Below are 12,954 nucleotides of genomic sequence, written 5' to 3'. Positions count from 1 at the left end.
CGTGAGCGAAGCAGGGGCGCGGGCGAAGCGCAGTTCGGCGAAAACGGAACCTTTGAACCACGCGCGCCGTTCCCCATGGCAACGCCAAAGAGTTCTTTTTTCCATGAATCAAACAGAAACGAACAAAGAAAGAAGTGTTAATCAAGGGCTCGTTTTCTGTGTTATACACAATATTAATGAGAACTAACAGACATAATGCCAAGGAAAGTGTAGGGGATGTTTTAGTAATAAATGTAAGGTAATTGTGAGAAAGAAAAGTGACGAAAAGATAGCTTGCCCGGGCAGGGACCGAACCTGCGACCTTCGAATAACGCGTCCGATGCTCTACCAACTGAGCTACCGCGGCGGCCATCCCCCGTCCACTTTACAATGTATATGTGTGCATTTAAAGTGGGAGCGTCAGTCAGCGCGCCAGTAGCCATGACGCCAGTAGTCATGGCTACTGGCAGCGCTGACTGACGCTCCCCGTTTAAATGCACACATATACATTATAAAGTGGAGGGGGGATGGCCGCCGCGGTAGCTCAGTTGGTAGAGCATCGGACGCGATTCGAAGGTCGCAGGTTCGGTCCCTGCCCGCGGCAAGCTATCTTTTCGCCACTTTTCTTTCTTCACAATTACCTTACATTTATACTAAAAACATCCCCTACACTTTCCTTGGCATTATTGTCTGTTAGTTCTCATAAGAAACGAACAAACGGCATTTTATATTCTTGATGCACGGAAGGTTCTTTTTTATTGCAGCTAGTTTGATTACGATGATAATTGTAGTCGAACCCTCTCACGTCATCGGGATCATTTCCAAGATGTGCGCTCGTGGCGCTCATCGTGTGATACGTTAGCTTAATTTCTCGGTGAGTAGGCACTGCTGTTGATAATATTGCCGTTTTAGACATTGTCATAATAGAGCTTTCACTCTAACATAAATGTTATTTGTTTAGTGTCCCTTTAACACCCGGGGTCCTCAACGAGCACCTAAACCTAGGTAAGTACATGCGTGTCCTTGCATTTTGCCCCTATCGAAATGTGGCCACCACGGCTGGAAATCGAACCGTGTCCTTAACCCTAAGAGGGCAAAGAGTACACGTACATCATCCGCAACAGCCACAAGACTGTCAAGACGCCATGTACTCATGCTGTATATTTAAAATGCACGCCTTTTCCGATCATTCTCTTGCTTGACATGTGCTGCCATGCTGGGGAATATGTGGAATTTTTCTTTGCGCCGATGTCTCTCCATATTTTTTTTATGCTTTATACAGCGGTGTGCTGACGAGTTTCGTTTCGTTCTTCGGCCGTTCCCACTTGTTGCAACCCCAAAACTGATGGCTTTCCAATTTAGAATCTCTCAAAGCGTGACCATTTGTTTACTCTCGTTTATTGTTCCCTGAGGCCGATTACGCCTGTTTCTACAGGCGCTGACTGACACAAACGATGCGCTGTGGTTGCGTTACACGTTTCAGGGATTCACAAAACCGTGTCAGTCTCCTGGCGTAGGTTTTGGACTTGTTTCACTAGTGATGCAGAACTATCGATGGTGCTACGATGCTATCATAGCTGAGTCACATCGAACTATCGATGGTAAAAAATATCGATAGCGCTATCGATAGTAAAGTGGATGGTACTATCGACAGTATAAAAACAACAGCACGAACTGATTGCAACATGAAACTTGGTTCCCCACACGTGGTACATAGTGGAGCCGGAGGAGCAGGCTGAAGGGCAAGAAAGTTGACATGATTGTTCTATCACCAGAGTGCTTTGCTGACAGACGATCATAAAGTCAAACTGTTCAGCTCTAGCGGAAAGGAAGCAGTTGTGTGGGGAACTGTGCGGCTTCAAATTTATATTGCATTTATGATTTCAAAATGAAAAAAAAAATAATAATAATATCAATAACTAAGTTGTAATTGTAAGGTGTAATTGGTTGCTTTGGAATGTGAATTTATTGTTGGACATATTCCGCCATTTTCACTGCCAAAATAATTACTTCTCTTGCCAAAAAATTGGTCATAAATAAGCGAAGCTGATAGTAGGCTATCGCAAATATTTGGCAATATGGCCGGCCAGAAACCCACCATTATCACACCCTCGATAGTTTAGTCACGTGGTTGTAATGGTAAAGATGCTGCAGCAAGAATGCGTAATAGGCCCCTTATTTGAGTGAACTTGTACCCAGAAAATGAAAATTCAAAATACAAGCGATACATGCTGCGTACTGATAGCATTGAGAACAGTCGACAGCCGCGAGCAATCTGCCAAGCGTTAAAGCGCGTCAGCTTTTATACAAGTGCTATCGAAGCTTCCAGCATTATGGGTAGTGGTCGCATAAGCTGTCGAATAAAATGGACTACTCGCATCCGGCGCATAATCTTAATAGAAGATCTAAACAATTGTGAAGCTTCTCAAACATTGTGGCGCGGTCTGGGTCAAACGTTGCTAACAGTCTTTTGCGTTAAACCCAAATACATCAACCGATGCGCTATTCTTAGTTCGTCGATAGTAGTACAATCGATAGTTCGTTTACACTATCGATCGTTTCAAAGAAACTATTGATGCTATCAATAGTCAATTCACCGATAGTTCTGCATCACTAGTTTTCGCTTTTGGACACGCTCACAACTACACAGTCCTCCTCAGTGCACTCACCCGTGCAGTTTGCTTTCGCTATGGAAGTGCACACACGTTTCCCTGCCGTAAGTGAGGTATGAGAATCTGAGTAAATGTCAGCCTGTCATACGAGTTAAGACTCAGATATTGATATGGAGCGTCACTCAAAGAGCAGACGTGCGTGGTGAGACGATGCTGAGGGATCAAAAGTGGATTTTCTCCAATGTTTCCACTTAACGCACTTCGTGCCTTATTTTGTACGTCTGAACTACAGAGACGTTTATTTCAATGCATATCTTTTACAGTCAATAGGTTTTTTTTTAGCATTTATCACTCACGAATAAACCATGAGTATGTAAAACCCAAATGATTTTTTTTGTCACTTACGGTCTCCCAAAAAAATTTTAGACAATCTATTCTTATATAGATTAATCTGAAGAATTTAATTTAGCCAAAAAAATACACATTTTTTTGGACGCATTCCGTGAAAAAAAGACCCTCAAAGGTTAAGCTTTGCCGTGCGACACCTTACCTACTAAGCTACCAAGGCAAGCAGATGATCACCAAAAGTAGCCGCATACAGCCTTGTGGACTGGTTTAAGAAAGCATTAATAAACAGTTTAAAAGAATTTTTTACACTATATAGCGTCTCAGCTGGTCACACATACGAATTCTCAGTCAGTTGCTTTCATCGCAGTCAGCAATTTCTACCTGGTTGCTGGGAGGTGTGCAATATCACAGGGCATTCATGGCCACCACCACTGTTTACACTTACACTGAGAGCGGGAGCAGACACTCACCTGTTGACAGAAGATAAACTGGGCTGATTCAGCTCCTGGTAGACTTCATTGGTGACAGACACTTGGGCGTGTGCAAATGACTGGAACACCTCTTTGTCTGTCTCACTGATCTCTGGCTCCAATGTCATCAAAGAGGAGTGCGAATGCACCACATCCAACTGAGCCACCTGCACAATGTTAGTAACAGAAAGACAATAAATACATCAAGTTTTGTTCCTTCTGTCCAATGCTCACCATGTTACAATACAGCAGTGAAAATAAGTTGTGCAGAGTGGTGCTACTATCCATACCTGCTCTAGCCTCTTGAGGCAGGAGACTTCTTTTGAACTAGAATATGTGATGTCTAGACCAGGTGATAGGGCATAGTAGAAGTTGACTGAGTTTTCCCTACTGCCTGGATAAGGTTTGTCAGGTGCTCTACAAACAAAGAAATAAAAAATGCACTGGAGTAGAAGTCATAAGGAAAGAAAAAAAGAGCAAAATAACTGGTAACACTAACTCAACTATCAGATGACTATAGCCAGAGAGACCATTAATAGCAATGCATAAGCAAAAAACAAAAAACAAAAAGAGAAAGACTACAGACAGAAATAAGAGTGGGGGAAAAAAAGCAGATAAGAAGAAAATTACAAAATTTACAAAATCCGTGATAAAGCAGCAGTTTTCTGTAGCAAAAATCTAAATGCAATTCGCTGGTGCGCCACCAATGGCGGCTCTGCGAACGGCACTCGGTGACGCAAAGGCGGGGATTCGCTTTTGTAGTCTGCTAGGCTGTGGCTAGAACAGCAGGATTTTCATTATAGTTCGCTCACGTCGCACGGCGTACCTCGACTACTAGCTGTATTTTATTGTAATGATAGTTCTTTAGATGGCTGCTAGCATTACAGGAGGTTAAGAAACGTTAACATTTAACGTATCTTCTATATACACAGAGTCAATGGTCAGGATCATGCCACCAATTTGTAGCATCACTCACTGGGCTGGATTGCATTGAAATAGCTTACGTGAAAGCGCGAACCTCCCGCCAAGCGAGTTAAAGAGAGTTTACGCTGCTTTGGAAGCGAAGTGTGATCAATTTTACGGCTTATTCGCAAAAGTTAGCGTTATGTAAACAGATTTGAACGAAGTTCACACTCCACTCCAATTGTAGTCGTGTACAAAAAATGTTGCTGACAAAATAAAATTGACAACTTAATCAACCAGCGTGTTATTGTGGACAACTAGCATAGATTGGGCGAGTTGGATGCACATTAAACTGTTACACATACTATCAACTCCGAATGAAACGCCAGCAGTGGAGCGCGTGGTACAGTTCGCTCCCTTATGATTAGAGGAGATACGCGTATTGGTAAACAGCAGGAAAAATATGCGAATATGTCCATGAAGAGGAGAAAGAGCTCTTCCCACCATTCTTTTGGCCCCTTGGCTGGATAGTGCTATTCTTTACCGCACTGTAACAAGAGTGAATATTTTAAAGTGAAAGCTTTGGATTCTGATCAAAGCGAAAATTCACCGTCAGCGTCCCTAGTCGGCAGCGTCAACACGAGTGATGCAAAAAAATCATCACACGATGACTCACCTTATGACGTCCTCCTGACATCACAGACCGCCAATATTTGTGACGTCATAATGTCAAGTCACATGATGACATAATCACATGACATCGTCGGTTGCATTGCCTCCGTGACGTGGGTCGATCACTGAGCTCATTTATCTACGTTAGTATGATTACACTAATCTGTTCAGCATACTTTCAAACGACCAGAAACGAGTTGGCAAACGATTTATTAACATATGGGTTAAAATATGCTGAAAAAAACTCCGCACAACCTACGAAATATTTCATATCACTGTCGTGCATCCCCTTTTGACACGTGCTCGCAAACCTTTTATTTCTTTTTTAAACATCAAGTACTTACAACATGTTTACACAGCAGCTGCTGAAAATTTTTTTAAGCAAAGGTTTTTTGCCTGTAAAACACCGTTTAATTTATTGAATGACATCACACCGCTTGTCATGCGCTTAAAACTTCGAACACAGGAATTGAATTGAAGTAGCAGCTTGGCAACCGAACATGCGCAGCACGTCGTGTATAACGTATATTGCGCTTTAATGCCAGCACGGTAGCCGATCCCGAACGCTAAAATCAGTGATCGGAAAATGTGTCGGAAAGTCATGTTAGTGCGCCACAGCCACAGGACAATCGCGAAAAGAATCGTTGCCTACATGCAGATTACACATTGATGGCTAGCAACGAACGCCAGGAGCGATCGACACTGAAACGTGCTCCTGCGGCAACTCTGCTCGATTTCGCCGGGCATCTTGCGTGAACAGTTCAGTACAAATTGCTTTATGAACTTGTCCCACTAATGTTTTCAATAGACAGTTTATAGTTACGGTTTTAACGGAATAGCGGGCTTACCGAATAGCGGGATCGAAGTGCGCATGCGCAGTACCGTAAACGACCGTAGCGTTTACCGTACGCACGCTATTTTTCAGATTTAGCGTTAGCTTGTTTGCGTGGTTAACGGCTAGTGTACGTAAACATGGCGGCGGATTTTCGATGCCCGCTTCGAACTGAATTTAGCGTTGATGTGGACGGATCCACTTCTTTCGTAGCAAACGACTGTGCTAAATGGCTTCGCTTGCCTTCAGGTAGCTTCGACGACACGGTATTACGAATAACTTAGCGTAGTTTTTGAGATCGCTTCCCATTTCGAACATCCCTAGGCCTATCTAGAAGATCGGTGTAAACAAGTCTGCAGCATGAAAATTTTCGCTTTTGGTGCTTAGTTCATATTTATTTACTTTTATTTTCACCAAAAAGAGGAGTAATATTGCTGCGTGCGGGGATACAGGCGAGAATTCTCGGTTTTTTCTTTTCACTTTTTTTAAACGTATTCACCCTCCTCCAGGTGGCGCCACCGTCCCAGCTGGGCACGTAAACCATCCCGTAAACGTTATCCCGCTAAAACTAAAACGCGCTGTCGGCAACGAACGTTTGCGGCACGGTAACGCTATTCCCTTAACCCCGCTATCACGCTAACGCTAACATAACTGTCTATTAATGTCGAGCAGGAGAGACTGGCCGGTAGCGTTGAGCAGCCTTCACGTAGCGAACGTAGCGCGCGAAGAGGCGGCACCCTATTCCCCTCTCTGACGTCACAACGCGAGAGGGCTCCACTCAAAGACTCTAAGCGAATAGAAGCTTGCTTGAGTTGCATTGCATATGCCTAAATAACAGTAATATGCATTGCAATTTTATATACGACAGGTGTTGGAATCGCAGCAAAATGAAGCCATAGACAAGTAAAGCCATTCCTCTGGTTGGTTTCATGTGGCTGTGGCTAACAAAAATCATACCCCTTGCTTCCCTTTTGCATTCAACAGCATTTAAACATATAGCTTGATAAACTGTGCATCAGTAGAGCTTCTCCTGAACATAAGTAGGAGAAGCAATTACTGCACACAAAGGAATGAAAAACAAAAAGAGAGAAAAATTACCACTCATCTAAAGTGCAGTTATCCAGTTTTAGAGCTAAAAATGTACAACAAACAGGATGGCTTGCCATCATAATCAGTCACGGCAAAACCCACTTTGAAGCTCTTAATGCCATCATAGTAAAATGATAATACTGTCAAGTCCCGAGCAGTGCCCCCTTTCAGCAAGTCGAAATTACCAGCAAAGTAGAGTGGGGGTGCTTTCCCGGAACTGCACCAAAATTCAAGATGGCGGCAACAAAGTTTTCCCGCCAGAAAAAAAAAACAAGAGTGCATGTAGACTTCCTCAGAGGTCCTGTCACTCTCATTCATGGCACAGTGCATTACGACAGCTCACAAACGCAATGGCAACACGATCAGACCGTGGGAAGCATGGCATAAAAGCACCTTTGATAATGAGCAAACGCAAACAGCTCTAAATATTTCACTATGTGGCATATTCTCTGGGAAGCTACCAGATGGTCAATTGCCATTCTACACGCGACATCCAACTTCCTTGTGTGCACATGTATAGTCGTGAGTACTATGAGCTGGAACACTGAAATGACCTTTTAAGACTAAGAGCTGCTAAAATGCAGTTGGCAAGCACCAAGTTCATGACGCTAATGCTCAAGCAGAAAGGCATCTCTTGCAATTCAACATGTCGCGTTCATATCAGCGCATTACAAGTAATCGTTAAACAAAAATGAATTCGGTGTTCCAGCTTACATTAGTACATATACACATCCAGTGTTCACAGAAGACAGACTTTCAGTTTACTCCAGTTGGCTGCGATTCGATCAATCAAGTACAAGCAAAATATGTCAGACCAGTGCATGCACCATGGTCTGGTATGCACACTGTGCTCTGCAGGGACACTGTATGTGTGCTCAATTCTCATGCCAGTGACAGAAGCCAGAAAACTGCACTGGGTTTCGTAAAGCTACGTTCATTGACTTCGTCACTTTTACAGATAGCTACACTGCGCATCTTCGGGAACCTCTAATCGTCCATACATGAGATGCATGTGCATGTAATTACGTTGACATACCATGATCACGGCAATGGCACAAAAGCTCCTTACACATCCATATACTAATTCTTGTACTACATGTAGACTGAACTCTGGCACTAGTGTCTACAAAAGGTGCACTTTCGCATGGCAAAAGAACCTTATGCATTCTAGAAACACTGCAGATTGCAAATGATGGGTACTACATGAATTAGACTTAACTTGGTCTTTCTGGCTTCAATCGACCTTGTGGGCTTTGCAAGTTACATCCCAATTTAAACAAATGTATTGCCTAAAGCAACATTTCGGAATAATTATGCATTCACCCAGACACTTGTTACGTTCATGCAGTTGGAAGAACATACTTAATCAGAAATTTAGAAAGACATACACTATTATATATAACACCTCAAAAATGTTTGAAGCCATAGGCACGTAGATTAGACATCCACGTACCACTCGTCAGTCCCATGGTAAATGACTAATCATAGTGGCCAGTGTTCCCTCCATTTGTTTTCTGCAGAAAATTAAACCCCCCCAAAATTCTGTTGTGCTGGAGGTAAGGTGTAACGGCAACATTTTGCACTGTAAGGCACACACTAGGACCTGGTGCAGGAGGTTCAGTGAATGGACCTTGTCTGGGTCTGAACAGCACTTGCAGTGGAGATCACCGAAATTGAAAACTGGTGGCCTGTGACCTTCAAAATTTGTCGCCGCGCACCGGTAGACAATCTCGGAGGCCTGTATTCGCACTTTTCCTTAGTGTAATTTGCAAACTTGCAACGCCACATGTCACTCGGTTCGCTCCTGCCATCGCTGTGACCACCAAAACATATGGCACAAGTCTGGTCACTACCGCTGCACATGTGCAGACTAGTGACCCGGAAAAAGTCCATTATGTATAAATCAAACATCATTTTCCTTCACTTTCTGAAGCAGTTACAGAACGCACATGACACACATAGTGACATCACACTGACCAAGCTGCACAAACGAAAGGTAGATTTGACAACCTCATAACTCGGCATCAAGCTGGTGGAGAGTGTATGGGTAGAACCCTGGCCTAAAAATAATTTGCTGGATATTACAGTGAAATTAATGGTCACAATCTGTTTGTACTCTAACACATTTCCTATACAATTTATACTTTAAAGAATTGTATTTATAAGGACAACATTGTAGCTGGTCCATATAAGGAGAAGCCATACATAATTCTACTTTCAACTTAAAGGGACACTAAAGGGCAATATTTAAGTCGACGTTGATTGTTGAAATAGCAGTCTAGAAACCTCGTAATGTTACTTTTGTGCCAAGGAAGTGCTTATTTGAAAAAAAAAAAAAAAAATGTTTTAGTGGCCCGTGTCGCGTTACAGCACTTCAAATCACCCGCCTGAAAGCGGCCTTTCTCACGTCACTGTTGCCGTGCCCAACGTTGCCAGCCTTTACTACACGGCAGCGTGCACCATTCGGGCATTCGGCAACATCACATGCATTTTGTCAAATTTTCTGTCAGAGCAACTTTCACGAACGCGCAAAAGACACGTGGCAGTATGTGATACCGAAACTACCACTGAGACGCGACCGCGTTAGTGAAGCAGGACGCCAGGCAAAGCGCAGTTCGGCGAAAACGAAACCTTTGCACCAGGCGCGCCGTTCCGCATGGCAATGCCAAAGAGGTTCTTTTTTCCATGAATCAAACAGACACGAACAAGCAGCATTTTATTACGTCTCCTGATGCACGGAAGGTTCTTTTTTTAACTGCAGCTAGTTTGATTACGAGTGATTATTGTAGTCGGACACTCTCACGTCATCGGGATCATTTCCAAATGTCCCGCTCGTGGCGCTCATCGTGTGATACATTTAGCTTAATGTCTCAGTAAGTAGAGCACTGTTGTTGATAATGGTTGCCATTTTAGATGTTGTGATAAACTAGCCTTCACTGTGACATGAATTGTTATTTGCCTTTAGTGTCCCCTTTCAAAAGTGTATTGCTCCATTGGAGGTAGACGTAACCATAAATGACCATGCAGAGATCAACTAATTGTGGCAGTGCCTGACAAAGCTTTACCATGCAATACAGTACTGAATTGTACTTTGTGTAAATTTAAAAACAAATAATAAATGAGCAGACTGCATTTTTATGCTACCCAGTGCATGATTCATTAACACATGAAGTTTTGGGCCCAAGTCTTTGTTGCTGTTTTTAAAACCCAATATTATACAGTGATATGCAACTGAAACACGATACTCAACCCCATGACAGCCAGTACAACACTGGAGAGTGCTGGGGGACCACTATGAGACCAAATTCAGTCACAATGCATCACAGACTTTCTTGGTTTCATCTTATACCATTCACTCAGTGTCCCCTATGCTCAGCAGTGATGCAAAAAGCCCCGGTAGCCACGAACCCTCAATTTAGCATTTCAATCGCTGCACAGTTTATATTTGATGTAATCATGCATAAAACATGTTTTCGTTTGTGTTTTAATTTACATGTGATGGTGACTCACATACCAAGTTTTGAAACGTTCCACAGGTTTGTTTGTTAGTTAAAATTCCTAACCTTCTTGCTCCTTCCTTTTTGCAACATTTGACTAGCTGTGACAAGAAGTGCAATGCAAGGTTATGTTGCACATGCTGCGCTAAAGATGTTGGTAATTTTCCAAGATGCATAAGTAATACCGGTGTCACAAGCACACTTTCGATCGCGATCAGGGCTGATCTGGATTCGGCTCGATCCGGATCAGGCGCTGCTACACGGCCACTTTTAATCACGATCAGACCCGATCGGAATCAAGACGATCGCGATCGCGACTGACGTATGCGCCACGCTCGGTACGGATTATTATAACAGCGACCATTGTTGATCGCGATCAAGAAATCCGGTCCAGATTGGCCCTGATCGCCAACAAAAGTGCCCGTGTGACACCGGTATACCAGTCACTGGAAAATAGATACTAAATGTACTAAATACTAAATAAGGTCCGACATCATCGCACACATTCAAAGAACTTACCGGCTTCCTCCACCGTGTAAAGCTCTCTCCAATATGCTCTGTGCTTGACGTCGTCTTTCGGTGCGTACATATAGGTGTTCAGGCCCAACTTCTTCATTCTAAAAGTAAACATACGTGCATGACTGACAAATTGGTAAAAACAGCAGCTACAAAACAAATATTCAATGTCGTGAAATGAACACTTCTTATCCAGACGTACAGCACTTACCTCTGAAAAAGGTCTTTGCGTTGTTCAGTAGTCCACGGCCGTCCATAAAATCCTGAAGAGGAAGAGTAAAGTCGCTGATGCCAGTGCCAAACATACCTTAAAAGATCTGTCACAAGCAGCATAAATTTGCAACAACAATTATCACATTCGTTACGACTATTTCGACGAAATTAATGCATAAGCGAAAAACTGCAGTGTGTGCGAGGGCATACACTGAACGATTGCGCAAGGAAAGCTTCTTGACAGTTGAGATTGCACGGAAAAGGTGCACAGCGTTGAATTTGCGCTGCAGGATTCATACAAAAACGCAATACTGAAACCGATTTCGCCCAACTGCTCATTTTTCGCGTACACACAACATCATTCGTTGTGCCAGACAAACCGCGCGTTTATTTTGGGCCCCTCCGCCTACATAACCCGGTTGTTTACGTAACACCCACGTCAACAGAATCGAGGAAACTAATGAAGAGACTATGGACGCATTAGCACACCGAATGGAACCGCGGGGCAATGTTTCGCGGCTGGTGATCTGGTAGTTCATCTCAATGGCGTCACGATTCCAGACATTCTGCACGGTGTTTGGCACCGCCAGTAGGACATCCAACGATAACAGACAGGCAGCGACAGGCTACGGGAAAATAAGGGTGCTGGAACACTTGCCTTCAACGACACCGCACACCAGGTTATGGTCCTGAATTCACACAGCTGGACGGGCCTGCCGACGCCGTTCTTTCTTCGCCCATTTTCTTCCTTCGACGGGAAACGCTCACTCTAGAAATCAGATCTCGAAGGAGCTTCCACGCCAGTGTGTGTGCCCTGGGGAAAACATGTTAGCCTAAAAATCCCTCCCAGAACGCCATACCGACCACAGTTTTGTGGTAACCAATCGCTCGAATTGGACCCCGTAAGAGCGGTATGGGCACACAAGAGCAATGAGAGCCAAAGCACAGGAGGCGCAGGCACAGCCACGGCAGAGGCCGCCGACGGGTGCCAGGGGACCACGGCTGCCAGTGCCAGGGCGTGCAAGCGAGTGCCGTTTGCAGGCAGGGGCCAATTGGCACGGGCGGCGCGAGTGCGCGAGCGGCACGAGCCGACCGGATATGAAGAGCTTTACAAAATCTCCGTTCAAAGGCGCTGCAAGCGCCGTGTTCGCTCAGTTCGCTCAGTGCTCAATCATTATGCACACACCACGGTTATACCACGGTGGTTCAGAACGGCTATCCTCGCGTTGTGCAAACGTCTTCACATTATTTTGATATTTAACGTACTATTTAAAACATTACCCCACCACCTCCCCCCCCACCTCCCCATAAAAAAGCTTGCTCCCCCCTGCCCCATGCTATCCTAAAACAATATTAGAAAAATACGGTATTTACACGCATTCCTTCGGCAACTTCTATAGCAATTAGTTGACATTTTTATGAGAGGAGACAAGCGCTCGGGTCAAATGAGCTTTGAGATTTCCAAAAAGCAGCCGTGGTAACTTTTGCGGCGTGCTGGCGAAACCGAAACCAAAGCGCCAAAGAGCGCAACTTCCATAGTCTTAAAATGCCCAGAATGAGTGAGTGCAGTATTAACCATCATTCTACTACTCTTTGTGGGTGCGTTGGCTTCGCTTGCCATGATAGTGCATATGGCGCACGTAGATTAACAAACGCAGAAGAACTAACACCACTGCAATCGCTGTCGGAAGCAGTGACGTCATTCTCGTCTGCCATCCGCCTCGTGCGCTGCTGCTTTGAAACGGACAGGTGGCGCCATCTACGGCAAACGTGGCAAAACCGGCAAAACACAGATGTGCCGGTGGTGCCGGCTCACGGTTCAC

General features: G+C 44.2%; 1 long non-coding RNA gene and 1 other non-coding gene across 2 annotated transcripts; one reads left to right on the top strand and one right to left on the bottom strand.

Annotated features, from left to right (window-relative positions):
• The first annotated feature begins 512 nt into the window (after positions 1 to 512).
• Positions 513 to 583, top strand: Trnar-gcg (transfer RNA arginine (anticodon GCG)). The gene has a single exon. It is a non-coding gene; the product is annotated as a tRNA-Arg (tRNA).
• A 3,146-nt stretch (positions 584 to 3,729) lies between these two features.
• On the bottom strand, positions 3,730 to 11,186 carry LOC119379540 (uncharacterized). Its single transcript, XR_005181234.2, has 3 exons — positions 11,130 to 11,186; positions 10,922 to 11,019; positions 3,730 to 3,826 (listed from the first exon to the last, which is right to left on the bottom strand). It is a non-coding gene; the product is annotated as an uncharacterized LOC119379540 (long non-coding RNA).
• Between the last annotated feature and the right edge of the window lie 1,768 nt (positions 11,187 to 12,954).

Source organism: Rhipicephalus sanguineus, chromosome 1 (assembly GCF_013339695.2).
Source record: "Rhipicephalus sanguineus isolate Rsan-2018 chromosome 1, BIME_Rsan_1.4, whole genome shotgun sequence".
NCBI classification, from domain to species: domain Eukaryota; kingdom Metazoa; phylum Arthropoda; class Arachnida; order Ixodida; family Ixodidae; genus Rhipicephalus; species Rhipicephalus sanguineus.
This window is presented reverse-complemented; position numbering and strand designations above follow the sequence as displayed.